Genomic DNA, 25,145 nt, shown 5'->3' on the forward strand with positions numbered 1-25,145 from the left:
TGCTATTGTTATTTGAGCTAGCTAGATCAAAGCTAGCTCAGGTGTGTCTACACCTGCTGCAGTAACACTTTTGACTGTGGCGTAGGCATACCCTAACTGATAAGTGAATCAACACTTCCGGGACAGCAAGGCAGTAACAAAGATCCTTTATACATGAGGATGGGAAGCCATTGCTATGGTATTAGTTTTTTCATCTTTGGATCATCTCTGGATTTCCTTGGCCTCCCTCCAGTATAGATAGCTAGCAAGGACTGCAGAATGTAATATGGCTATGTCTCCTCCTGTCCATGACACACACATCCACTCTAGGCTCTAATGGATGGGTGGCATACCCTGGCTCTAAGCCATCTCACCGTTTTCCTTTTTAATGGGAAATGCCAGCTGTCCTCTTGGGTCAGTTTTAAGAGGTATAAAGGAGATACAGTGAGAACTGAAGATCTGTTTCAGTAAGATTAACTCAGCAAGGGCTATCTGCCTGGCTCCATGGTTATGTTTCTTTGTCATCATTTCTCCACACAAAAAACCCTTTCTGTCCCTAATTGTTGCATGCCATCAAGAAGCAATGGTTCTAGTCAACTGCAAACACAAAGGTGCCCTACAGGAGATCTACATGATCCCGCAGCGCAGCCTTGCACTATGTACAGTAATCACATCTTTTTTGTAGCTAGAAACCATTCACACATGTTAACTGTTCCATTTTTTAGAAAGTTACTTACATCCATATTACATCATTCTATGGAGCTAGAGCAATTGTAGCTGTGCATGCAAAATATCAATATAGCCATGAAAACCCAACTGTAGACTCAGTGCATGAGAACTATCAAGCTTATTCTGGGGATATGAAAGTTATTATATTACCCAAAATACTGAGAATGGCCAGTTGTTTTATCATCTCCAATTAAAACTAAAATGACAGTGCAGAATTTGCCCTCACACTGACACACCAGACATACAGCTGTCCAATTTGGCTACGTATTCCCCTCTTCTTCAAGTTCAAGCAATTCCTTCTGTTAAAAATGTTATTTCGGGCAAGAAATGAGTAATGGGAAAAATACTGTAAAAGCACAGGAGAACTAAGTGAACAAAAGGAATAAATGCCAGTCTGGAAAATGCTGTAACCCTTTACAATGTTAACAATAAATCTTTTTACCATTTTGCTGCTGCTCCTCCTCTCCGGCGACTGTGCAATCAGCACACTGCTCAAATTTGCAAAGTTTCTACTAAAATCACAATGGAGCATTGTGCTGAAAAGTGTACCAAGAACAATGTGCATTTTACCTTATGTGCTTGGCATCTTAGAAGCTGTAATGTGACAATTAATTACACACTAAAATTTGCCTTTCATTGAGATCTTTAGAATAACGTAAAGCAGAGTTTTCCACAAAGACTTCAGTGTTTAATGAAGGGCTGAGCAAATGCAGAGCAAACAGCCACACACACCAGCAACTTTTCTATCACCTTCCTTTAAAAATAACTTTGTTTTTTAATTAACATAGTTTGCTCAAATATTCACAGACATTAAATGGGCATGTTGAGAGGTGGACAACACCACTACAGGCCAACTCACAGTCATTGGACTAGACTGGACTGCAAAGGAACGTTTTCTTTTCTGTGTACAGATGGCACTTAGTCCAGCAAAAACTGCAGAATTCACATAACTGCCTGGCATCCTGAACTTTTATTAATAAATTCAATAAAATCTCCCAGCCCCCCGGACCACATGTGTACCAGGTTCACTGCAGTTCCTTTAACTCTCACCTGCATTTACCACCAATATTCCCAAGCGTTTTGCAAGCTTTTTCTTTTTAACACACACAACACTGGTACATTTTTGAGAAGTAGCAAATTCCTCAGAATTCTAATACACATGGGAATTTTTACCAAAGGAAAGTACAGGTGACCTTTGGGGATACCTCTGCAGCCAGCACAGCAGGCCACCCTGCCAGAGAGGAAGCCCCAGCAAAGCAAAAAGAAAGTTCCATGTTGTGGAGTAGCTCTCGGGATGCTGGTGGAGGAAGAACTTATGTATCGAGGCGCTGCAGTTCCTCATCCTCAATCTGACCCACTCCACCCCCAACCCCAGTTGGGGCTGCACACATTGGAACTGTCCCAAGCAGTACAATATAATGAACATTGTCAGGGATTGGGGCATGAAGAGATGCCAGGAATGCTGTGTTTAACTAAACTTTGTGAGTTGGTAGGTGAGGAATCCTCCATCTCAGGTCAGTTATGGGAGCTCCTTTCCCTGACTGCTAGAGGCTGGGGGTGGGGTGAGAGGGAGAGTCTTCCTCAATCCAGATAGGAGACACCTCACTCCTTTCTTATCATTGTTTGGATGGAGGGAAAAAACCTTTAGCATAGAAGAAGCTGTAATCCAGGAGAGATCCTCCTCCCCGCCCCATGTCAGGGACAAGACATCAGGGGTACACATCAAGCTCACTATCCATTCCAATAATAGCTAAGGAGGATGTTAAACAGTAGCTCCTAAAGTTGGACATTTTTAAAGTCAGCAGGTCTGAGTAACTTGCAGCCAAGAATTTTTTTAAAAGTTGGCTGAGGTGCTCACTAGACCATTAATTCTAATTTTCAATAACTCTTCTAACACTGGAAGAAAGCTAATGCTGTGTCAATATTTTAAAAGGATAAATCAGGACAACCTAGTTAATTATAGGCTCATCTACCTGACACTGATCCTGGGCAAAATAATGGAGCAGCTGACATGGGACTCAAAGAATTGAAGGAGTGTAATATAATTAATGCCAATCAACATGGGTTTATGGAAAACAGATCTGGTCAAAATAAACTGATATATATATTTTATGATATTACAAATTGATCGATAAAGGTAATAGTGTTGATGTAATATATTTAAACCTCTGTAAGGCATTTGACTTGGTACCACACAATATTATGATTACAAAAATGAGAACAGTACAAAATCAACACGGCACACGTATGGATTAAAAACTGGTTAGCTGACAGGTCTTAAAATGTACCTGTAAATAGGGGAATCATCTTCAAGCAGGTGTGTATCTAGTGGGATCCTGCCAAGATCAATTCTTGGCCATGCACTATGGAACATTTTTTATCAATGACCGGGCAGAAAACAAAATCACTAATAAAGTTTGTAGATGACATAAAAATTGGGGGAGTGGTAAATAATGAAGGGGACAGGTCACTGACACAGAGCTATCTGAATCATTTGGTAAGCTGGGTACAAGAAAATGTGTTTTAATACAGCTAACTATAAATCTATACATCAGGGAACAAACAACGTAGGCCAGACTTGCAGCACAGACGGCTCTATCCTAGGAAGCAGTGACTCTGAAAAAGATTTGGGGGCTCCTGGTGGATAATCAGCTTTTGACATTGTCTGCTGCAAGGACTTTCTGCAGAACGATTCCCTACTCAGGTAATTCTTGGAAAATCCAAATAATTGAACAACCCTATCAATATGTCAGAATTAGAGGGGATGTAACATATAGTGCGTCACGAAACACTACTCATTCTGCCACATATTTCTAGATTTTCGGATACGAAAGCCCTCCAGCATACCAGAATGAAACAGCAAGTTTTCATAATATTGTGACATTCTTAGCACTTAGCTGAGGGCAGTGGGCATTGAGGGTTCTCAGCACCTCTTAAGATCAGACCTACATGATGACATACAAGCAAGGAGTAGACCAAAGACGGGTTCAAGATTGATCCCAAGCCAGCTATAATTTCATATTCTGCTCTCATGCACCGCAGCCCATATACACATGGGAAAGTTCCACGAGGAACTTAACTGTCAATACATTAGCAGGGTCAGTGTGGGTTTATATATAAACTCACACATAAAACAGTTATGATTAGAAAACTTGACAGACATATACAGAAGACAGCAGACATCTCTGCTGAATTGTAATTGCTTTAATTGGACTGGTGCTTACTAAAATGGCAAAGCTAGAGAGAATTCCTCAATCATGCTACCATTCTACACAAAAGAATAATGCTGTGAAAACAGGCATAAATGAGTTGTAGAAATAAACAGCTTCATGTTCACTCTCTTCCACCCACCCTCAACATCTTGGAATTGGCCATCAGGAATATTCATACAACATAAACTCAAGCAGAATATTTCTTTTGGAATGAAACATTTTCAGGATTGTGTCACAGTTTCAATGACCATGAGTGTGCCATTTAAGTTAGACACTTCAAGTGAGACATGCCCACTATGTTTTAGCAACTTTGGAAAAGCTACAAATGAGGTCTCAATTAACTAGGAAAAGTTGCTTCATTCTACTGCCTTCAGTGATTGAAAGAATCCTATGAAAGAAGAATCTAGCTGAGATTTATTTTGAAATGTTTCTGCTTTGGAACGCAAGTGCTAGCACTTAAATTACCTTATATGCTTGTCTAACAAAACCTCACGGATACTTAATCTTGTGTTCTTTCAAACTCCACTTTTTTATGAGAGCCTCCTTGAAGCCCTTGAGAACAAACTCTTGATTCTTCAGCAACACCTGCTTGTGTGTTTCTTCAGCCCCAGAAAAACTGCTAGCGTTTCTATTTTACGTATCTTCCAAACGACAAACCAATTTTTTTAGCTATTTTTAAAAGACAACAAAAATTACAAACGTTTACTAGTTTCAGAAGCCTTTTGTTTTCCTGTCTTTTTCAAACAGCTCTGTTCTCCACATGGGGTTCAGCAGGCCCATAGCACACCCTAGTAAACACAGCGGGTACAGTTTTCAAAAGTGCCTAAGCCCCACTAAAATTTTACCCAGTATAACTATGCTGTGATTTAAAAAAATTAAACGGCAGTTACGGACATTTAAAAACACATACCAAGTAGGCCTAATGACTGTGTCAAAGGTTTTTAATCATAGTCTGAGTCTGGTTTAGGGTTGCCAACCCTCCAGGATTGTCCTGGAGTCTCCAGGAATTAAAGATTAATCTTTAATTAAAGATGTCATGTGATTAAACCTCCAGGAATACGTCCAATTAAAACTGGCAACCCTATAATTCCATGCATATTAAAGTGAACTTCTCCATGGGCTGGAATAGTGACAGCTGCTCCTGTTGCATCCCCTATCCAAATCCACATAAATTCAGGCCCAATGAGCGCTCCCTTCTACGCCAGACTAACCGGGTAGACAAAAAAGGGGCTGTGCAATCTGCATGCATTCCCAGTCCCCTCTGTGCACCACTACCATGAAGCCTCGACAGCAGGAAGGGTCATTTACCTGTAATGAAAACTCTTTCCCGGTACACACTATGGTGTATGCTGTGATTACTTATAAAATATAACAAAACAGATCCAGATGATGGCATGTGCATTGCTCTAAATAGTAACTATGATGCAAATTCTCTCCCCTGTGCCAAGCAGAAGTATATGGACTGGACACAGTCGGGGTGGAAAGATGTCCCATGGCTGTCCCAGGAGCAGAATCCTATTCCTCAGAACACTGGTGACACTACTGCAGCTATAGAATCACCGGGCTCAACATACGCACATGTAGCAAGTTTGCCCATTATCTGCACTGTTACAGATCCACAGGAACCTTTCCTATTCTTCTGTCCCACCCCTGCCCCATTTTTAAAGCTCCCTCTGGTGGAGGACAAGGAGTTTCTGTGAAGCACAGGTGAGTGGTGTGTGTAGAGTGTCTGTGCACTGAATGTGTTCCCCATTTCCTGGACCCCACCCTCTACGGAGTGAGACTGCTCTGGTTCTGCCGTATACCTAAAGTGGTGGGCAGGATTTGTTCCTTGAAGCACACTCCAAAGGGTGAGCTGAGTAAACTCAGAGGGTATCTATCAACATGAATCCAGATCTAAAGATACTTTGAACCTTTAGTATTTCAAAGATGCATGTTTTCATTTCCAGTTAATACCAGGGCAATCTTAACAAACAACAACAAGAAGTTTCAATAACTTCAGGGATTGAAATCAATGAGACTCATGCAATTACATTGTGAATACGTACTACTAAGTCTTAAACTTCCAGAAGCAAACAACTACTGTGCAAAGCCTGGAACTCCATCCTTTATTCATCCCACGGAGACTAGATGTTGCTGGGGATTCCTGACATTGGGTCATTTTATGGCACTGCCGCTGGGGCAGATTAAAGGCAATGTTTCAGTCCAAGCAACAAGCTTCCTGGCTTTTCTGGGTGTAAGTCAGATTCTTAACATCATCTCAATGTCATTTTGTGGTTGAAAAATATTCAGCAACTCATAGCAGTGTCAGGCTGAAATCCTACAGAACAGGGACTTTTGCTTTAAACGATTAAATGTTTGTGTGGAAGTGAATCTCACGAAAAATGAAGTTCAGCAGCAAGTCAAAAGGAGAGTTGAGACCACAGAAATGAAAGGAACTCTGCAACTATATGTTCATATTTTCCAAATATAGGATTTCACCATCAGCTACAGTTTTAACAAGAGCAGCTTCTTTTCTGTACTCCCTTTGGGAAAACGTTGCATTCAGTGATTTGAGCTGCAGTTTCTAATTATATTTTCATACTGTAATGCTGACTGAAATGCAAATTTGATGACAGAACAATTCGGTCCATGTAAAATAATCACAAAATTACTGTTTCTCAAACCTCAACTCTTACTCCCTGCTATTTAAGAAGATAAATTTAACAGCAGTAAGCGTGGAGCCAAAACACACTATTTTTAACTGTTATCTGACTATGGTTGTCTGCACAGATTTCAGCTTGTTGTAAATGGTTCCTTTTGAAATGTGAATACCAAAAACATTCCAGAGTTTGGCTTTTGTACTTGAACTTGGTACAAATCATGGAGTAATCATTTACTTTGCCTTTCCAATATCATATGCATGGCATCTGGGTTTAGTTAAAAAAGCAACTGTTGATTAAAAAAAAGCAACTGTTGATTAAAAGGCTAAATCTCCACTGTTACTCAGTTGTCACTTTAACTGTTTGTTGCTAATGTGGGTGAAAGACATTATCACGATTTAGTTACTTTTAACAGCGTTGAAACTAACTTCTGCAAAAAATGTGATTTAAGGGCCTGGTGCTCCACTGGTTTTCCTTTGGTGTGATTCCACTTACTACAATGCAGTTACACTGGTTTTATTGTGCTGTAACAGAGTGGAACATTGGGCCCTTAAAATGCCCGCAGAATTGGCACTCTTGAAAGGTTTTCAAATCCATGTGAGACGATTCAGAGTATTGCAAGTAGGAAGCTTTTATTAAAAAGGTGACTTAGATTGTATTGGCAAGAATTGGCTTTTAACATTCTAGCCTATATTTGGATTGTCATTGTCCATCAACTCACACAGATCAAGGTACAATACACTAAAACAATAAAGTTATTTCTAGAGTAAGTGTATCAACAATTTGAGCATAGTTTTTAATTTTACTAGTTAAATCCAGTTTTGCAATGAGCTTTATATTCCATTTTTAGCCAAGATCTCCCTTAAGGTGAAGTACTCTGATTCTACAGTAATTACCAATCAGTTCACTCTTCTTTATGGATAAAGAGACAAGACTGTACAAAGGGATAGTCTCTTGATGTGTGCAAGGGATTGGCATGTGTAACTCTTATTAAGACTAATGGGAGTTACACGTGTCAATCCCCATACAACCAGATGAGGATGTAATGTCACCTAAGGCGGATGTAAGCAATTCACTGTAAGTAAGATTTGTGAGTTTCAAGTATGAGTAAGTTTACATTTTAAAATCTCTGTCTCCACAAATATTGCATGGGACAGAATATGGAGAAGTGATCTAAATCATGGGTTCTCAACCACCCTCCTATACAGGAAGGGGAAACCTGATTTCCCCCTCCCCTCCCCCGTTGGTGTGGTAACATGGGGTCATCGCATGGAAAAGGTTGAGAAATCAAATTCTAAATTATCTTGTGAATATCACAAACACAGAAGAAGATAAATCAAGTGTTAGTCAGAAAAATGCTTCATAACATACAGGATTAACCAGACTTAAAATACGCTGTCCCTGGGAGCTGTGCATAGCATTAGGGACCTTTATCACTAGCCATCTTCCTCATTTCACATGAAGCAAGGATGTGTGCATTTTCCACAGTTTCTGCATTCTGAACTCAAGGTCGGCCTATCAAACAACCAACTTCCACACTGTTAGATTCTTAGTAGTAGATAAAAAACAAGGCATTCTTCTGATATTCATATAGGGCCCAATGCTGAGAGGGACTGAGTGTCTTTAGATCCCACTGAAGTCGATGAGAAACGATAGCTTTCGTCACCTTGCAGAGTTGGACAACACTTGGTTCACTCAGTTTAATCAATACTCTTGTACTTCACACCTTTTGTAATAATATTGCTAGAACCATTTTGGTCAAATGGGGAACTGTTTGTCTTCCTTACACAGATCAATCTAATCCTTTTATTAAGACTTGGTTATTATTGCTAAAGCAAAACATATCTTTAAAAGATGGAACTGATGGATCTCTTTTAAAATTATTTTTAATTAATGGCACATGGGCAACCACTACATGAATTATTTTTCACCCAGCAGGCATTTCTAAGGATATTAAGCACAATATAATCTATGGGAAATTTTATTCATGCTATAAATTAATGTGATTGTGCATCAGCATTCATTGCATGGCACTAGTGAAACAATAAACAAAGCTTGGTAGATAATGGTTTACATACATGGGACAGATCCTGAAAATGTGAATACAAATAATTTGTTGTCCTACTCAATGCAAGTAAGTAATTGGCTGGTGTACATAATTGCTTTCAGATTCTGGCCCGGTCATTGTAAATGAATGAACATATGTACCTTTACACATTTAGGGCTAGATTCTGCCACTACTTGTTGTGTAGTACCTTACTCAATGAGTAAGTCTCCTTGATTTCAGTGAGCCAGATTTTTGTAATCTCTCTTCATACATGGATATATGGTGAGCAGTTACTCATAGGAGTAGTCCAAATGGCTCACCTGTGTACAGGATTCACAGTCTAATGCAACAGGACAACAGGCAGAATAGATGCAGTGTGAATAAGAGTAGTATTAGAAAGTCTTGTTCACTTGAAGGAGGAACAAACTTTCATATAAGCTTTTAAATGATCGTGAAGTTAATAAGAATATATTAACCATATAGTATTTCAGAGTAGTTGCAACATTATAGATCTTAATTAAATTTGCCTAAATAAAAAAGTAGAGTGTACATAAAATCTGATGCTTTATCATTAGGTGAAATTTTTTTTAAATGAAGTTTAAAAATACAGAATTTTTTTGACAGAAGATTTAAACTCCAAAGTATAGATTTAATATCAAGTACAACTGTTTTAAGATTTTAGATGCATTTATTTCTGGTGTTCTGTTTAAGCAAATTTATTCTAGACTAGTTTTTTCAGAGGTGCTTTCAGTCTTAATATCTATTGGTTCACTTTTAAAAACAATTATTAATGCCACCATACTTGGATATGTATCTGTTTCTATATAGTTATATTTGTTACTGCATTGCATTTTAAATTGTTGCGCAGCTCCTTGAGTACTTCAGCAGAGAGGCAGGTTTAAAAAAAATTATCAAAGTTTAAAGATTTTATTGTTAGCTAGGGAACAAGGAATGGTGGCACATAGACATGTTAGAATTATCAAATAAATTTTTTCCAGGAAAGAACACACACTGCTTCATCTGTGATCTATTCTTAGAATTAATAATATATATGTACCCACACACTAATGTAGCCAAAGATTTACAACTTTAAGAAGTGATGATTTCTGCTTTTGGTGACAACTTCCTTTCAAGAAATGTAATTTTTAAAAAAACCTTCAGAAATTTTTTTGCCAACGTAGCATTTTACTTTTCAATTAGTACTGCATTTTTCATGCTGCAATTCTTTTTTTTTTAAGCTAATCTAACCACTCTACCCCACAAAGAGAAACAGAAAAGAAAAGCTCTGTGTGCGCATGTGTAGGGGAGGAAAGGGGTAGGAGCATACATTACAGTTATCTTGGTATCTTGGCATATTTCAGATTATTTTTCAGGAAGCTGTTGACCCTTTCCTCCATAAACATAATACAGTCAATCAATCACATGCCCCAAGGCTCTGATAAAAGGCTTTAACATTGTATGATTGCAGCGTGTGCTGAGAGCATGCATGAACACAGATGATTTAACAGAGAACTCAAACTTTTGGAGTCTAGTAGCATAATGTTCCTATCTATGTCTATTGTTGGCTTGTTAAACACACCGGGAATTAAAACAAGAAAACTGATTCTCAGTTTAATCTGAACAAGACAGCAATTTTAAAAAGTTCCAACAATACTGATGCCTAAACCAACAAAATTCCTAACACAATTATTTTTGTGTATACCAAGATGGAATATTTTGCTGATGTTCCTCTATATTGTTATGTAGTGGTTTAAAGTGTCAAGCAAGAACTACTTACTATATTTTATTTTCCCTTCATGGACCATTAATCCAAATTTAACTTTGCTTTGCTGTCTGCACACAGAATTAGTAACTGGAAGCTGCTTTGCAGTTGTCTGTAGTTGCTCATCAAGGCAAACTTGCAGCCAAAACAAACCAGCAAAAAGAAAACTCAACCACAACACGCTTTTTAAAAAAATATTATAATACCTGATTAGAGCATAAAGCAAACCGGTAGCCTCCCACGGTAGAAATGCAAGGCGTCAGTAGTCCATGCCCTGGCAGCCCCTGGGAAGCAGCAGCAAGGGGGATAAGTCCAGCATCCACCAGATTCTCACAAGCCTTTGGCTGTGTGGACTAAACCACAGACTCTGCCTCCAGCTGACGTCAAAGTCACTGTCACATGGCCAGATGAAAGCCAAGAGAGCATTGGTTGTCGTAGCAACCACAGCACGGCTCTGAAATTATTTCAATAGGTCATCTGTCATACTGTGTGCACATTTGAACCATCACGGGCTCCCTGACAACCCAAACACCAGGAGCTCATTTCAGTTTCGCTAGGAGGAGGAGTCGGGGCCACCTTTGCTCGGGGGTGTTTTTACTCATGTCCCTTTAGGAAAAGACACTTTACTAAAAAAAATAAAACCCTCCTCTCCAAACCTCACTTTGATGCCTATCATCAGCCAGATGAAAAAAGCATCTCTCCCCCCACCCCACCCCACCCCAATAAATCAGCAGCCGCCCTCAAAGCACGTAGAGACTCTGTCTCCGCGGTTAGTTTGCAGGCGGCTCTGCACAGTGACCGGCCTTGACAACGCCCAGACCAGGGTTTGCACAACGTGGCGGGTGAAATTAACATAGCGGAGCTGTTATTGACAGCCACGGGAACCGCTGGGTGTCAGCCTCTCTGGCCGGGAGCTGTCTAGGGAAGCCCAGCGCCTCGGTGAAGCGTAACGCTGCAAGCAGATCCCCGCACCGCGGCAAACTACGCACGGCAGCGTAGCTAATCAACATTGTGCGAGTCTGAATGAGAACAGCTGTAGGACCCCAGCTACGCTCCCCGCTAACATCCGAATGACTGGGGACCCCCCCGCCCCCCGCCATCCTACTCCAAGCACATTGTTTAGAGAAAAGAAATGCAGTACTTTTCCTGCTGCTCTGGATAGTGATGTCGTGGGAAGAAAAAAAATTAAAGCCTTACAAACACTTTACCCACCTTCTAGAGCCCTACTAGATACAGCACCAGACTCCGATTTTATTGAAACTTTAGAGCAGCTAAAATCAGCTCTTTTACTCAAATTGCCACTTTCCTTCTGTCTCTGCATTGCCACACATCCGGAGCTTTGTAGCTGTTGCAGAAGAGGGCAGGGTGGGAGAGTTTCGCCTTTCATAAGTGGCAAGGAAAAAGAAGGGTTGTAACTGGAAATTATTTTTATGCTCATCTGAAGGAAGGAAGATGACGGTCAGTGCACAAGAGCAGATTAAGACAAACAAAGCCCCACATACACATAGGATGCATTATCAAAAATGGTACATACAGAATGGTGACAGCAAATCAAACAATGGAAGTCTCTCTGAAGTTAGTTTTAGCCACCTCACTTTAAGAAAGCTAGAGCAGAAATGGAAGAGACCTAGGAAAGGATAACAAAGAGCACTAGCGGAAAGGCTTTCATCCATCTATGGGAGAGATGACTAAAGGTTTAGTATGGGAAAGAAGAGAGCTAGAGGGGAGATGACTGAAGTAAACAGAGTTATGAAGGGACTGTTGAAAACTGACCAGCCTTCCTTTTCACTCTGTTACAGAACAAGACACTTGACGAAATTAAAGGACACTAATCTTTAGAACATAAAAAAAACACCTAATTTATGCAGTTTGTAGGGAACATATTAATTTCTCTTCTGGAAGAGGTTATCAGCCATTCAAATACTGTGGTTAGATTAGGCTGACCAGACAGCAAATGTGAAAAATCAGGACAAGGGATGGGGGGTAATAGGAGCCTATATAAGAAAAAGACCCCAAAATCGGGACTGTCCCTATAAAATTGGGACATCTGGTCACCCTAGGTTAGATTTAAAATACACCCAAATAATTTCGCTACCAGAAATATTTGTGCAGTAGCGATTGAAGCTGAGATAATAGTGAGTAATCAAATTTCATGCTTGAGGGCATACAATCATTGCCTGCAGTGGCCAGGGGAGACTCTCTTGCCAAGAACAACAGTATGGTACAACTGCTAGGTGCTTTCTCAAGGAGATGTTGCCTTCCTCTTCAGCAGTTACCATTAGTCACTACCAGCACCAGGAGATGAGGCTGATCCAGTATCGAGGTGCTTCCTTGTGCTCAGGGGACCAAAGTTCAGGGGTCTTTTTCCTATATGATCTTAGGCAAGTAATTTAGTCTCTCTCTCCCTCAGTTCCTCATCTGTAAAATGAGATAAGAGCACTTCCCTATCTCATGGGGGTGTTGTGAGGATAAATACAAAAAAGACAGGTGCTCAGATGTGAAATTTTCTATAAAAACGAATGTTAAAATTATATAATACACAGGTTAAGGAAAGAGCGTCTGTACATCTGGGTGTAGTGCTTAGATTATCCAAAAGTACAAAATCTGGTTTAAAAGTCCTAAAATACATATAGTAGATAATCTCCAATAACCCAAATTTAGGCGAATAAATGTAACGATACAGTTTAGGTATTAGAATCGGACTACTCAGGCCTTGGCTACACTTGCAGATGTACAGCGCTGTGAGTTAAACTGACTTCGTGCAGCTGAGTAGGGAAAGCGCTGCAGTCTGTCCACACTGACAGCTGCCCAGTGCACTGTCGTGGCCACATTTGCGGCAATTGCAGCGCTATTGGGAGCGGTGCATTATGGGCAGCTATCCCACAGAGCACCTTTTCCCATTCTGGCGCCGTGGGTTGTGGGAAGGGGGTGTGGGTGCGGGGGATTCTGGGTCCTGTCCCAATGCCCCGTGATGCATCACTTCGCATCCCAGAAATCCCTTTGTTTCCGTCCACCTTTGGCGCCATCTTTCAGCAGTTTCTGTGCAGCGCGATCTGTCTGCGGGAAATGGAGTCCGAACTGCTGAGGCGTATGCTGACGAGTCTCGCCAGCACGTCACGTTTGGCTGTCGAACTATTCCTTAAGATCCAAAGTGACAGTGAGAGTGAGGGTGAGGAGTCCGACGATGCTATCACGCCGCGTAACGCGTACGACACGAAATTGCTTGTGGCATTCATGGACATACTCAGCACCATGGAACGCCGCTTTTGGGCTCGGGAAACAAGCACCGAGTGGTGGGATCACATCGTCATGGAAGTCTGGGATGACGAGCAGTGGCTGCAGAACTTTCGGATGAGAAAAGCCACTTTCATGGGACTGTGTGAGGAGCTTGCCCCCACCCTGCGGCGCAAGGACACGAGACTGAGAGCTGCCCTGCCAGTGGAGATGCGGGTGGCTATTGCAATCTGGAAGCTAGCAACTCCAGACAGCTACCGGTCGGTCGCAAACCAGTTTGGAGTGGGAAAGTCGACCGTTGGAATCGTGTTGATGCAAGTTTGCAAGGCCATTAATCGCATCCTACTCAGAAGAACCGTGACTCTGGGTAACGTGCAGGAAATAGTGGATGGCTTTGCACAAATGGGGTTCCCTAACTGTGGAGGGGCGATAGATGGGACGCACATTCCTATTCTGGCACCACCCCACCTAGGATCCGAGTACGTTAATCGGAAGGGGTATTTCTCTATGGTTCTCCAGGCGCTTGTGGATCACCGTGGGCGTTTCATTGACATTAACACAGGCTGGCCCGGAAAGGTGCATGATGCACGCATCTTTCGGAACACTTGGCTGTTCAGGAAGATGCAGGCCGGGACTTTTTTCCCAGAACGGAAGATCACGGTAGGGGAAGTTGAAATGCCCATTGTGATCCTTGGAGATCCCGCTTACCCGTTAATGCCGTGGCTCATGAAACCCTACGCAGGGAACCTTGACAGCAGCAAGGAACGGTTCAACTACAGGCTGAGCCGGTGCCGAATGACTGTGGAGTGTGCCTTTGGCCATTTAAAGGGCCGCTGGCGATCTCTGTATGGGAAGCTGGACTTGGCCGAAAACAGCATCCCCGCGGTTATATCCGCGTGCTGTGCCCTCCATAATATTTGTGAAGGGAAGGGTGAAAGCTTCACTCAGGCATGGACCTCCGAGGTTCAACACCTGGAGGCTGAATTTGCACAGCCAGAGAGCAGGGCTATTACAGGGGCCCAGCGCGGGGCTGCAAGGATTAGGGATGCCTTGAGGGAGCAATTTGAGGCTGAAAACTAGCAGTGATATCTGGTGCCCTGCACGGGAGTGAAGTGCAGTAGTTCCAATCTTTAGGAATCAGTGTCTGCTAAGCAGACAAGCAGACTTGCAGTGCCTGTTTATTTCCTGGGCTAAAGAGTCTTTTACTTTATGCAATAATAAAGAATGTTTTCAAAGCCAAAGAATCCATTTATTGAAAAGAAAAAAAAATTATTTATTGAAAAGAAACAAGGGGGTGGAGTGGGGAACAGTACAATCACAGATTCGCGTATGTCCTGTCTGGTGTGCTGTGCAGTGGGTGCTACACTTCAGGACAGCTATACTGCATGGTGATGGGGGTTGAGTGCAGAGGGTAAGGGTCGTGGTTTTCAGGGCTGGGTGGTGAAGATACTGGTGTTGGAGGTAGTGGGTGGCGTGAAGAACACGGAAGTTGGGGAAAGTGGGTTGGAGGTGACAGTGGGGCACAACGGAAAGAGTTTTGTGACAAGGGCTGTGGGGGGGGTGGCGTTTGCGGTACTGCTCCTCTTTCTGCATGGCTACCAGCTCCTGCATAGCATCTGCTTGGCACTCCAGGATGCTTATGAGCCTATTAGTGCTTTCCTGCCGGTGCGCGGTGCTTTTCCGCCGGTGCGCTGCGTTTTCCTGGCGGATCCTGCTTTCTCTCTCCCTCCAGTCCTGTGCTTTCTCATTCTCCTTAATAGATTGTCGCATCACTTCTTGCAGCATGTCTTCTTTGCTTTTTCGCGGTCTCTTCCTGAGTCTTTGCAGTCTCTGAGCAGGCGATAAGAGGGACGGCTGAGGTCTCAAGGTTGATGCAGCTGTATAGGCAAAATGCAACATTTAAGAGAGGCAGCATTGTTTATACCAGACAGAGTAATGATTCCCCCCGCACTTAAGGAGTAGAAAACACACAGGGTCTACACAATAGCATAATTTTCCCGTCCGAAACAGAGCACACATATCCCACGGGAGCCTCAAAATGGTGAGTAAGGGGGACTGATTGTTTCAGGGCTGCACTGTCCTCTGGGTTTCTGTGCCTTGGGGAGAGCCAACAGCTTCAGGGGGCACCTACACTGAACGCTGTCCCAACATTTTCCACAGGAGTTCGTCCTGGACGATATCTCGCTGCTGAGGGTGACCTGGGAAGCAAGGGAGGGTCTTCTACTGCAATGCGGCTTCCGCCCTGGCCCATATGCAGCTTGCCTGTGTGCAGCAATGGTCCCCCTGCCCCTCGCGGCACAGTGGCGCGGACACGTTAGCCTGGCTGGGACAAGGACCACGGTGGCTCTCCCGATAAACCTGCACAAGCACATTGCACACGTTCTGGATGAGACATTCGAGGAGATTACCGAGCCCGTTACCGTGATGTGATAAACCACATCAATGCACTATTCTGTATCTAGGCATGCATGCCTAACCCTCCTCTCCCAAAGAGCCCGCACCGAAAAAATTCCTTCCCGAAAAAAAAAAACCGCTTACCAGGAACCTGCTCTTCTGTTTGTCCTCCACCAAGTACCAGCTGCTGCGACTGGCTACCTTCCTCCTGGCTCGAGAAGAGCTCCTGGCTGCATGGCTCCAGGGATTCCGGGGTGTCTCCATCCGGCCCACCACCCTCATTCCCGTTTTCCTCCTCCCCCCCCGGCTCTGAAGTGTCCATGGTGGTGCTCGGAGTGGAGGTGGGGTTAACCCCATGTATCGCATCCAGCTCTTTGTAGAATCGGCAGGTCGCGGGGGGAGCGTCCGAGCGGCCGTTTGCATCGTGGGCTTTGCGGTAGGCACTCTGCAGCTCCTTCACTTTAATCCTGCACTGCAGGGCGTCCCGGTCATGGCCCCTTTCCATCATGTCCTTTGATACCTTCCTGAAGGTATCATAATTCCTACGGCTGGAGCGCAGCTGGGACTGGACAGCTTCCTCCCCCCAAACATTGATGAGGTCCAGCAACTCGCCATTGCTCCATGCTGGGGCTCGCTTGGCGTGTGGAGGCATGGTCACCTGGAAAGATTCGCTGATAGCACTCCACACCACGCCGGGCTGAGCAAACAGGAAGGGGATTTTTAAAATTCCCGGGGAATGTAAAGGGTCGGTCACATGGTTGGTTATCTGAGGCCAGGGCAGTACCGTTTGAACTGATGACCAGAGTGGCTAGAACAGGCATTGTGGGATACTGCCGAATAATTCTGGAGGCCATTCACAGCGCATTGGGCGGCCACACTGGCGCCGCAGCGCTGCAGCGGCAGCGCAATACACGCTATTCCTCTCGGGGATGTGGAGTACATGCAGCGCTGCAACCACGGAGATACAGCGCTGCAAATGCCTTGCCAGTGTGGACGGGGAGTGAGTTACAGCGCTGGGGGCGGCTTTACAGCGCTGTAACTCGCAAGTGTAGCCAAGGCCTCAGGTACATCACTCATGAAAAGTTATACAGAGAGTTAGTTGTAGAAAGCAAATATAGGAAAGAGTACAGATTGTCCCTCAGTAATTGAGCATTTAGGATAGGTTGTCCCTTAGTAGATATAATCCATCAGAGAAGTTTTTCAATTACTTTCTGATTTCCCTTCTCATCAGCACTCCAGCTCATCTCTCCTGGTATTGCCGATATCCAGTGATGTGTTCTAGATAGATGTCCCCTGACCACCTGATGGCATCTGACACCATGAGTTGCCACATCAGCCAAGTGTAGCGTTGACCGATTTCACATTCTCTCAACACTCGCTCGTTACTGGGGCCCCATTCGCCCAGGGTGCCAACTATCAGCGCGTGAGTTTGAACCTCTTGCCCCTAGCTCTCAATGTGGCAGCCAGAGGGGCATATTTCTCCAGCTTTCAAGATCAGGCGTCATGGAAGGCCGGGGTCCTGTTTTCAAAGGGAACTGTGATGTCCACCATGATGATCTTCTTCCGTTCCTCGTTGTTGATGACAATGTCCGGTCACAGTTGGCTGTCCGTTCCGGGGATGGTGGAGTTCACAGCCACCTTTCCCATGGGTGGCGGGATGGCTCTGACTAGGTGATCTTGGATGGCATTGTGGCGCAGCTGCTAGGCTCTGGAATGCTAGGCTCTTGCAGCTACACAGGATGTAGGGTAGTGTCTCATTGGCGTAGCCGCACTTCCTGCATTGCTTGTCCTAATTCCCATGGCAGACGGCTCCGTTCAGTGGGACGCAGTTGATCTGGGGCCTGTGGATGAATCTCCAGTCAGCAAATTGGGTGAAGCTGCTCCCGGGGAGGAAGTGATTGCTGGCATCCCACTTGCATGTCAGCTCAAAGGCCTTGCTCTGGTCTGGCTTCTGTTTCAGGTTTTCCATGTACTGGCAGCAGATGGCATCCTTCAGTGTCCTCTCCAGCATGGTTCTAGCTCTTGGAGTGATGATTCTGTGCTCTGTGTTCTTCACCTGTGGCACTAGGACTCCCAGCTCCTGGCGTTTCTCGCACCACGTCCAGTGGCAGCCGATACACTTCTCCAATCGTCGCGTGGCATTGTCGTCTGAGACATGTGGAAGATAGAGGTTGTTCTTTAATTCTATCAGCAAAAGCCCTGAATAGTCTCAGCATGTTCCTATATGATTTTGTTGTCTTGACATAAAAAGGAAGTGCCCTCACTGCATCTAGTGTTTGAAGTTTAGCTTCCCCTGGGGTTGAACAAGGTTTGGGAAAGAAAATTGGGAGGTGATGGATTGATTGATATGGAACTGAGACCTTGGGCAGAAACTAGGGGGGCGGGGGGGATGCCAAAGAGTGACTCTGTCCTTATGAAACAGTTATAAAGGGGTTAGGATGGGTTAGATTTTTATCAATAAACATCAATTTCACTGTACACACAAATCCATGAAAAAATATTTCCATTGATAGCAATCAAAATTTACAAATAGGCAAGGTAAGAAAAATTCTGCATGAGAACTTCTTAGAGTTAAAATCTAGTGATTTGGACTTCTGAATTAGGCTTATTAAAAATGGACTAGCAAATGAATAGTAAAAGTAGGTATGATTTGTTGATTTGATTTAAGGGTATTTACTTGTGTATTATATATTTTGTATTCATTTACTTTTTATAGGTGATACTGACCATTTGTGTTTTAACAGTTTATTAAACTTTAATTGTTTGAATCTCAATGTCTGTCATTAAATAAATGTCTGACTAAATTATCACCATAATTTCCTGCAACTGTGAACATTTAAAAATATATAAAAATCTAAAAAAATGCTTAAAATAAACATTGATTATATCCATTGAAATTATTAAAAAAAAAAAAAATTAATTCTGCCATGTCTAATTATAAGGAGGATCTGTCACGAAGGCCTGAATCTCACCTACCCTTTGAGCTGATGTAATGGCTATCAGAAAGGCAGTCTTCATTGATGGGTGGTACAATGAATAGGGTGCTAAGGGCTCAAAGTGGGGTCCCATCACCCTGAAAATATGATATTGAGGTCCCAAGCAGGAAGGGACTCCCAAACTAAGGCAAAAATATGTATGAGACCCTTAAGGAATCTTGCCACTGTAGGTTCCTAGATAGGAAGGTGATGCTAGATGGATCCTTATGGAGCTGATGGAAAGCCCAGAATGTTTCAGGGCTACCAAACAGTCCAATATTGCTGAAACTGGTGATGTCACAGGAGAAAGCTGGTGCAGAGATGCCCAACTAGAAAACTTCTTCCATTTAGCTTTGTAAGTAACTCTGGTTGAAGTTTCCTGCTTTGGAGCAGAATGCTCTGAACCTCTGCTGAACAGCTTCTTTTGGTGGGCATCATCCAGCCAAGATCCAGGCTGTCAGCTGTAATGATGCTGGGTCCGAGTGTAGGATCTGACTGTTGTTTTGTGAGACTTCATCGGGTACAGCCAAAAGGGTGGGGGTGGGGAGGCTGTATTGCAAGGGTCATCAGATCTGATTATCCAAACTGCCTAGCTCTTGCTGGGGCTATCAGAATCATCAGTCCTCCATGTTGCTTCAGTGTCCTTGGTATCATGAGAGTCAGTGGAAAGGCATACATCAGTCCTGGTGTCGAGGGGATCAGAAAGGCATCTGTCAAGGAGCCTGGACTGGAGCCCCCTCTGTAACAGAGCATCTGATATTTGTTGTTCTGGTCTGCGGCAAACAAGTCTATTTCTGGGAATCCCCACTTGTGAAAGATGTTCTGTAGGACTGAGTTGGAGAACTGCCTGCTAAATTGATCTGACAAGTTGTTCTGAAGGCTGGGAAGGTGCAGAACCACCAGTGTGAATTGGTTTGGAATGAATCAGTTCCACAGGCACATAGTTTCTAATCCTGACAGAATGGGGATAATCTTACTTCCCCCCTTGCTTGCTGACATAATGCATAGCTGTGGTATTGTCTGTCAGACTTTTATATTGTGGATCCCTAAAGTGGAGGAATGTTGGCACACCAGGTGGATGGCTTCAAGTTCTAAGACATTTATATGGAGGTGAACTTCTTGAGGGGATCATGGGTCCTGAATTTGAAGGTAATCTAAATGAGCCCCCATGCCAGAGTGGAGGCGTCTATCACCAAAGTCTGGATATACAGAGGTATACAGAAGGGTACTTAGTTGCACACCCGCAGTGGTTCTGTCCCAGTTCAATGAGGAGAGGACTTTGTGAGGGACTGTGACCATCATGTCCTTTCAGTGTCTAATGGGTAGTTACATTGATTTCAACCATCTTTGCATGCACTGTAGATGAAATCTGGCATGCTGGATGAAAAGTACAGGAGGCCATGTGACCTAGAAGTTTGAGACATGTTCTCGCTGATGTTTTTAGATAAGCTTGAAAATGGCTGATGAGAACTACTCTTGTTTGGAATTGCTCCTGTGGAAGGTAAGCTCTCACTGGCCTGGGGCTAGATTCACAAAGGGACTTAGGTACCTAACTGCCACTTTAGGACCTAAATCCAACATTTAGGCACTACTGGCATTCAACTAACCTAATCCTGGAAGTGTCTAAGGTCCCTAAGTGTTAAATTTTCCACTGTTAAAGTCCCCAAGGTGCCTAAATTCCAGCAGCTGAGCATGAGCATGGTTGCCTCAGTCCTGACCAGCAGCTCGGCACCTATCTCATACCTAAGATCCAGCAGGATCCTCAGAGTAAGCATTCCCCTGCCCATTTTGCCTGCAGGGCCCAATCCAGTAGGTGTTCTCAGAGCACATCTAAATCCACACAAAATGTGTGAGGAGTGGCAACTGCTACCCTTATAATGTTTGGCCCAGTGGTGAGGGTACTCACCTGGGATGTGGGAGACACCAGTTCAGTCCCCCCACTGCCTCGTATAGAGCACCTCAGAGTGGGGTCCACAAAAGCTAGCACACTAGGCAGGGAGCTGCCTACATTAACCCTAGCTGATGCTGACAAAAGGGATGTGTCTTAAGCCCCTCCCCATCAGGGAATTAGGCCCTTAAATCCCAGCTGGAAGGAGGCAATTATTTCTGCTTGGGATCCAGAGCTGGGAATTCTCTCCTCCCAGGTGCCTAAGCTGTTTCTTGATAGAACAGTGGCAGTGTCCTATCAGCTCCACACAAAATGGCCATAAGAGACAGATTCCCCCTCTAGGTCAGTGGTGAGGGCACTCCCCCACAATGTGGGAGTTTTCAGTTCAGTTTCCCACTCTACCTAATTAGAAGTCAGGATTTTAATATCGATCTCCCACCTCTGAGGTGAATGCCCTAACCACCAGACTGGAATATTCTGCTGTGGTTCTCTCTCAGCCTCTCCTCTTAAAGCTGTTCCACTGTGTGTGAAATAATTAAATGTGCATTATGCCAGAGAGAATGTCAGAATGACTATAGCCCAGTGGTTAGGGCACTCACCGGAGAGGATACTGTCAACCTCAGTCTCTCAAGGAAAGGTGACTCCAGTCTCAATCCCACCGATAAGTCACTCAGCATTGTGTACAGTTAGGAGCTGAGATAGTCAGTGCCAATGTAGTGAGTACCATAAAGTAGCCAGTACCACATGGAAGGTACTGGGCCTCTGATTATAGAGGCACTTGGTGCTTGGGTTAGTGCAAAGAGAATGGTACCCAGCACAGCACTGTGCACCGATTACTTGGAGGTAACTAGGCTTATAGCCCTTAGACAGATGAGTCGGGAGTCTGATGACTGTTGTGTGTTTGACAGGTGCTGGGGACAGTGACCTGTACCTTGGCTCATCTTTGGAGCGGTGCTCCTTTCTGCCGGTCAGAAGACATCAGCACCAACAGAGTTGTGGATGAATGTGGCTTCTGAGTAGATGCAGCTCAGGAGCTCAGCATGGAATTTCAGCTCACCGGAATACTAACAGAGAGAGATTGACCAGGTGGCTTTCTCTCGGTGTTTAAGGAAGGTTGCACCAATCTCTTGTGCAAGAGCAGTTTCAAGTGGGCTTCCTTTACTCTGAGTGCACTTGGAGAAAGAGCATCAGACAGAACATTGCTCAGGGATGCGCCCTTCTCTAAGGCTATGTCTACGCTAGAGACCTTACAGTGGCACAGCTGTATCAATGCAGCTGCGCCACTGTAAGGTATCCCATGTAGCCAGTCTATGCCGACGGGAAAGCTCTCCCATCGGCATAGTTAAACCACCCGCAATGAGCAGCGGTATCTACATCGCGGGAGAGCATCTCCCGCCGACATCACACTATCCACACCAGCGCTTCTGTCAGTGTAATTTATGGTGGCCACCCCTGAGCGACATAAGTTTTACCGACAAAAGTGCTAGTGTAGACCTAGCCTAAGACACAGTGAGCACCGGGAGTACCTGTCATTAATGGGCATTGAAGCATTATTTGCACAGTGATTCCAACCTAAAAACACAAAATGGGTTTAACAAATGTTTGATTAGATGAAAGTAGATCATGATGTTTAAACAGGCTCTTATCTTTGAAAAATTCCATTGCAGACGCCTCATTTTATTGTAATCATATCGACTCTTTTTGTTTGGGCAACTACAATTTAATCTACAGTACCAAGCAACACAGGTCTTTATAGTAACAGCAGCTACAGCCACTGCCTTCAGGTGAAATTCACCTGTGTGCAGAAGGCCAGCACAAGGCTTAGACTCCATTTAAGAAGTGGGTTGTAGCCCACGAAAGCTTATGCTCTAATAAATTTGTTAGTCTCTAAGGTGCCACAAGTACTCCTGTTCTTTTTGCGGATACAGACTAACACGGCTGCTACTCTGAAACTCCATTTAAGTTCCACTTAAGCTCTATTTTTCTGTCTCCTGCCCAACTGATATGTCTCCACCCTATCTTGCTCTTCTAATGTAAAATGAACCCTCCCCACCCATTCCCACTCCTTTTTAAAATGTATTCCTTCTGCAGATATTCAGAAACGGGGAACAGCAGCCTGCAGCAAAGTTCTTTAAATGTGGCTATTGTTTATTAGGATATGCTAATTATATGTATGTGAATATTATAATTATTTTTCAGTCAGCTCAAAGATACATAAAAGTGTGAGGGGTGCGGGGGACGGGGACATTCTGCCACAGAGAATAACAGAAGCCTAATAGTCAATCTTTCTATTTTACAGGGCTCAGCTGAAATCCTGTCAGGCCTGCCTCCAAAAATGACTGAAAAAGAGCTTCTCCGCAGAACAATGTGACTGAAAGCTTCACTTCTCCCTAGTGCTGTAATGTAATTCAAAACCGTTTTCCAGCAGCACTAACAAGCTTTAAATCAGTAAAACACACAGAAAAGGAAAAGCAACAGCATTCACCCTTTGGAGGGCTCAGAGCATATCTACTTGCAAATACTGGTAGAAAAGTTGTCATTCCCCTGACTTACTATTTTAACTTTTACATGGTAAAATCCCCAACTCCAAATTAGTTTTGCTCATAAGGGCAGCATAGCAGCCGCTGGGTGCTATGCAGCAAGAGATACACCGAGAGGGGGAAAATGAAAAAAAAATTTTTTAAACCAAATGTCTTTAAAAAACAGCTTCATTTATCCTGGCACCACAAACACTATGATGCCTTAATCATAAGCATATCCTTATTGCTGGGTGTCATTACAGGGCAGAAGGTTGTTTGGATGCTTTACCTGTGCATTTCCATACCTTAACGTGTTTGGCTTCCTTTTAAATGTAACCTTAACTCTAAATTTCCTGAATGTGGTTTTGGGATAATTACAACAGCCTTGTAATGGTTTTTACCCTTATGTTATTGATATAGCCTTAATTCCACCATAACATCCTTTTCCTGCTTGGAATTTAGACTGGGCTATTAACTGTAGTATCTAGGTGCAAATGAAAGAAAGTTGTAGTGACTGGTGTCACGACAAGAAAGAAGAGGGTAGGGCTTTGGGGATGTTAAAAGGGAATAAAGGAATTAGCCAGGGCTTAAGGTGGCCTCCAGCAGTGCCAGGTGATCAGAAACTATAGGGATAGACACTAATGTAAGAAGCTAGACAGTCCATGCAATAGAAGTTGCTTAGCTCACAACAAAATTTTAGGGTTTAAATAATTTGCTGAAATGTAAATGCCATCCCAAAAGCAACCAATCCTTCTGAGAGCTGACTCAGCTCTCCCTCTATTGTTCAGGTCAGGTCTGCAATGCTATGCAACTCAACCCACTGTAACCCTTGGAAATAACTATATGCACATTTGTTCTGTGCTAGCAGCTCTTGTTGCCTTATATTCCAGCTCTTTCATGTAAAATGCTTGGAGAGGCAGAGACTCTCAGTCAGAGGCTTCCAGACTCCACAACCCCAGGTGCTACTGCAAGACTCAAGCTCTACCTCCCCACACATTCAGTGTGATTGCAGAGCAATTCCTTGGACTCCCAACCCGTCCAGCTCCCCGGGGAAATGTTCATGACTCTGCCCAGTCTGATTGTCATATGTAACAATTCGCTCCCTGGGAATATCACCTCCCTGACCTCCCAGCAGGAGCGGGTGCGGGGTTCTGATGACAGCTGGGGAGAATGCAAGAACAGGGATGAAGCTAGAATGTTGAGGTGAAGAAATCTAGCCTTCCACAATTAGGAGGAAGGGAAGGAAGACCCAACCATCTCATAACCAAATTAGAGACCTTGGTGCTCTCTCTCCTCTTTGCTGGAATAGTAGTACAGAGTCTGTTGCATCAGCAGATTCCTGCACCATAAGTGAACAAGGAGAGATTACACCAGGATCAGTGGTGTATGACTGCTCAGTTCTGGGAGGGGATTTTGGGATTGTAGATCTCCTACTTACTGGAGTAAATAGTGATGCAAAAAGAATGGCTAGATAAATTCATGGAGGATAGGTCCATCAATGGCTATTAGCTGGGATGGTGTCTCTAGCCTGTTTGCCAGAAGCTGAGAATGGGCGACAGGAGATGGATCACTTGATGATTACCTTTTCTGTTCATTCCCTCTGGGGCACCTGGCATTGGCCACTGTTGGAAGACAGGATACTGGGCTAGATGGACCTTTGGTCTGACCCAGTATGGCCATTCTTATGTTCTTATGTAATGGTTACAACCAGGGCCGGCTTTAAACCGATTCAGCCGATTCCCCGGAATGGGGCCCCGCACCTGC

At 43.8% G+C, this 25,145-nt stretch overlaps 1 protein-coding gene across 1 annotated transcript in view; it reads right to left on the bottom strand.

Moving 5' to 3' along the window:
- The window catches only part of NCALD (neurocalcin delta), a 71,206-nt gene extending 60,568 nt beyond the window's left edge, over positions 1-10,638 (bottom strand). The window contains exon 1 of the mRNA XM_024208942.2: positions 10,578-10,638. The gene's annotated coding sequence lies outside the window, so the exon portion shown is untranslated. The remainder of the gene's footprint in view (positions 1-10,577) is intronic.
- Positions 10,639-25,145: the final 14,507 nt, after the last annotated feature.

The sequence above is a fragment of the Terrapene carolina genome, unplaced genomic scaffold, assembly GCF_002925995.2.
Source record: "Terrapene carolina triunguis isolate 2854851 unplaced genomic scaffold, T_m_triunguis-2.0 Scaffold58, whole genome shotgun sequence".
In the NCBI taxonomy this organism is placed as follows: Eukaryota; Metazoa; Chordata; order Testudines; family Emydidae; genus Terrapene; species Terrapene triunguis.